Below are 5,000 nucleotides of genomic sequence, written 5' to 3'. Positions count from 1 at the left end.
GCCAGCGGACAGAGGTGTGTCCATCAGGTGTGTGTGTGTGTGTGTGTGTATGTGTGTGTGTGTGTGTGTGTGTGTGTCTCGTCTGCTAGCAGCAGCAGCTGGGTACACTGCCTCGGGCAGCTCGGCTGGAAGCCCGCGGTCATCCAGGGGTCATGATGAGGTCAAAGGTCATCTGGGAGCTGGAAGGGGGGGTGCTGTAGAGAACAGAGGAGGGCAGGTGAACGAGTGTGTGTGTGTGTGTGTGTGTGTGTGTGTGTGTGTGTGTGTGTGTGTGTGTGCATGTCTCGTCCTGTCCCGTAGATTATTGGCAGCAGCGTGTTTGCTGACAGGAGCACAAAGAGGGAGTGTGTGTGTGTGTGTGTGGGGGGGGGGTCTGACCCTGTCTCTGCTGAGCCGCAGCTTAAAGGACACGGTGAGGGCTCTTTGTCCCGCCACAGAGGAGGCACACACACACACTCTCTACCACACACACACACACACTCCACCACACACACACACTCCACCACACACACACACTCTCCACCACACACGCACACACACTCTCCACCACACACACACACTCTCCTCCACCACACACACACACTCTCCACCACACACACACTCTCCTCCACACACACTCTCCACCACACACACACACACTCTCCACCACACACACTCACACTCTCCACCACACACACACACACTCTCCTCCACCACACACACACACTCTCCACCACACACACACACTCTCCACCACACACACACACTCTCTCCACCACACACACACACTCTCTCCACCACACACACTCACACTCTCCACCACACACACACATACACACACTCTCCACCACACACACACACTCTCCACCACACACACACACTCTCCACCACACACACACACTCTCCACCACACACACACACACACACACACACTCTCCACCACACACACACTCTCCACCACACACACACACACACACACACACACACTCTCCACCACACACACACTCTCCACCACACACACACACTCTCTCCACCACACACTCACACACACACTCTCCACCACACACACACACTCTCCACCACACACACACACTCTCCACCACACACACACTCTCCACCACGCACACACACTCGTCACCACGCACACACACTCGCCGTAGAGGAGAGCTGAGCGTAGCGGTCAGCCAGGGGGATGTGGAGGTGGACGCCATGGCGACAGTGACCTTTGCACATGCTGCAGTCTGGGCAGCTGTTCTAGCATGCAGAACCGTTCCTCATTCAGCTGTTCTAGCATGCAGAACCGTTCCTCATTCAGCTGTTCTAGCATGCAGAACCGTTCGTCATTCAGTTGTTCTTAGAGTGAGGAAGAGAAGTATCCCTCATTTAGCTGTTCTAGCACTGGGGGAGAGGAGAACCTTGTCTCGTGTTCTAGCACTGGGGGAGAGGAGAACCTTGTCTTGTGTTCTAGCACTGGGGGAGAGGAGAACCTTGTCTCGTGTTCTAGCACTGGGGGAGAGGAGAACCTTGTCTGTTCTAGCACTGGGGGAGAGGAGAACCTTGTCTCGTGTTCTAGCACTGGGGGAGAGGAGAACCTTGTCTCGTGTTCTAGCACTGGGGGAGAGGAGAACCTTGTCTGTTCTAGCACTGGGGGAGAGGAGAACCTTGTCTCGTGTTCTAGCACTGGGGGAGAGGAGAACCTTGTCTGTTCTAGCACTGGGGGAGAGGAGAACCTTGTTCTCTCTTGTCTGCATTCAGCCTCAGCATTTAGTTCTCTGTGATCTTCATACTTTGGGAACAACAAACAACAACACAACTAAACACAACACACACACCATCTCACAGCTAAACACAACACACACACCGTGTCACAGCTAAACACAACACACACACCATCTCACAGCAGAACACACAACACACACACCATCTCACAGCAGAACACACAACACACACACCATCTCACAGCAGAACACACAACACACACACCATCTCACAGCTAAACACAACACACACACTGTGTCACAGCTAAACACAACACACACACCATCTCACAGCAGAACACACAACACACACACCATCTCACAGCTAAACACAACACACACACTGTGTCACAGCTAAACACAACACACACACCATCTCACAGCAGAACACACAACACACACACCATCTCACAGCTAAACACAACACACACACTGTGTCACAGCTAAACACAACACACACACCATCTCACAGCAGAACACACAACACACACACCATCTCACAGCTAAACACAACACACACACTGTGTCACAGCTAAACACAACACACACACCATCTCACAGCAGAACACACAACACACACACCATCTCACAGCTAAACACAACACACACACCGTGTCACAGCTAAACACAACACACACACCATCTCACAGCAGAACACACAACACACACCATCTCACAGCAGAACACACAACACACACACCATCTCACAGCTAAACACAACACACACACCGTGTCACAGCTAAACACAACACACACACCATCTCACAGCAGAACACACAACACACACCATCTCACAGCAGAACACACAACACACACACCATCTCACAGCTAAACACAACACACACACCATCTCACAGCTAAACACAACACACACACCGTGTCACAGCTAAACACAGCACACACACCATCTCACAGCAGAACACACAACACACACACCGTGTCACAGCAGAACACACAACACACACACCATCTCACAGCAGAACACACAACACACACACCATCTCACTGCTCACAGCAGAGTCTTCATTCTTAAGCAAGATGAATATTTACATTTATGGGTCCAAAGTTGCTTTCATGTGCATTTCATGTCTTTATTTGGGCCATTGTGTCTCTCAGCAGTTTGTGTGTGTATGTGTGTGTGTGTGTGTGTGTGTGTGTGTGTGTCTGAATGGGGAGGGAGTTCCTTTAGAAAAGAGCAGCTTGTCCCTCGCGCTCTGGACGCGGCTATTGTGGCCGATTCTATGAGCAGATGGAGGGAGAGAAAAGAGGGAGAGAAACGAGGGAGGGAGGGAGGGAGGGAGGGAGAGAAACGAGGGAGGTGAAAGAGAGAGAGAGGGCAGGGGTGAAGAGGAGAGAGGGACAGAAAGGGGAGAAGAGAGAGAGAGAGAGAGAGAGAGAGAGAGAGAGAGAGAGAGAGATAGTGCTCTATCAGGCTTTTCTCTTGACAGAATACTGCTGGCCAAGCATGCCCCCTCTTTCTCCCTCTCTCCCTCTCTATCCCCCTCTGTCTTTTTCTCTTCCTCCCTCTCTCCCTCTCTATCCTCCTGTTTCTCTCTTCCTCTCTCTCTCTCTATCCCCCTCTCTCTGTCTGCCTCTCTAACTCTTCCTCTCTCTCTCTACCGCTCGTTCGCTCTCTCTATCTTCCTCTTGAGCTGGATGAGTGGGGCCTGTAAAGTGTGTGTCTGTGTCAGTGTGAGGACTCACACACACACACACACACACACACACACACACACACACACACACACGTTATGTTCTCTGATAAGAGGCCTTTTTTGAGTACCTCAAAATAGCATATGTAGATCTGCTTCACACACACACTCCTCCACACACACACACACACACACACTTTCCACGCACACACACTCTCCTCCACACACACACTCTCCACACACACACACTCTCCTCCATAGTTGTCAAAATTGAGCATTGAAAATAAGGAATATTTCCCGGGTTTCTCACCCAAAATCCACACACACACACTTTCCTCTACACACACACACACTCCTCCACACACACACACACACACACACATACACACACACACACACACACACTCTCCTCCAAACACACTCTCCTCCACACACACACACACACAATCCTCCACACACACACACACACACACTCTCCTCCACACACACACACACACACCCCAAAACACACACACACACAATCCTCCACACACACACAGACACACACACACACACACACACACACACACACACACACTCCTTTACACACACACACAATCCTCCACACACACACACACACACACACACACACACACACTCCTCCACACACACACACACACACACACACACACACTCCTCCACACAGACACACAATCCTCCACACACACACACACACACACACACACACACTCCTCCACATACACACACACACACACACACACACACACACTCCTCCACACACACACATAATCCTCCACACACACACACACACACACACACACACACACACACACACACACACACACACACACAATCCTCCACACACACACACACACACACACACACACACACACACACACACACACACTCCTCCACACACACACACACACACACTCCTCCACACACACACACAGGGCTGTATTTTGCACACTGGCGCATGGCGTAAAACTCGTTTTCCACCCGTGCAAAGTTTAATTCGGTATTTTGCACGTTTATTTTTCAAACATTGCCCAGGGGTGTGGCAATTAACAACATAGGGAGGGGCCTGGCGCATTGTCTAAAAATCGTTATTGTACACCTGGTCAGAAGTCAATGGCGAGTTGTTTATATGTTATTTTAAGAGCGCATTGTCAACAGTCATATTGGTGGGTGCACAACGCACCATCCTTCCATCATCCATGAACGCACACCAGCGCACATCCATGCAAAGCATTACAAATTGCACAATTACAATGGGAAACATAATTAGAATAAAGATATTATGAAATACTGTACATCTTATGATGAGCAGCCTAGTTATTCACCATCATTTGCAAATTGGTAATGACGGTTAAAAGTGATTAGGGGAGAGGCGAGAGACACGTATGGAGCACAGCTGAAGACGCACTGTCACGAGATATAAGCAACTCCTCTGCAGGATAAATGTTTTTTTATTCAGTCATTTGAGCAATATTTGGGTAAGTGTTGCTTTTTCCAGCATATGTTTTCGATGGTAACCCATTGTCAGTCAACAGTGAAAGTAACTGCATATAACTGTCTTGTCATTGACTGACACCTTGGTGAAGTTAGTTTC

At 49.8% G+C, this 5,000-nt stretch overlaps 1 protein-coding gene across 1 annotated transcript in view; it reads left to right on the top strand.

Annotated features, from left to right (window-relative positions):
• Nucleotides 1–5,000, top strand: part of LOC143110033 (prospero homeobox protein 1-like) — a 36,741-nt gene that overhangs the window by 10,500 nt on the left and 21,241 nt on the right. The gene's annotated exons all lie outside the window — the stretch shown is intronic.

This window comes from Alosa pseudoharengus, unplaced genomic scaffold (genome assembly GCF_046254945.1).
Source record: "Alosa pseudoharengus isolate Yale_2024_CS ecotype anadromous, Long Island Sound unplaced genomic scaffold, YU_APseudo_1.1 YU_APseudo_1.1_scf_7, whole genome shotgun sequence".
Lineage (NCBI taxonomy): Eukaryota > Metazoa > Chordata > Actinopteri > Clupeiformes > Clupeidae > Alosa > Alosa pseudoharengus.
Note: the sequence above shows the minus strand (reverse complement) of the source record. Positions and strands in the feature narration are given on the sequence as shown.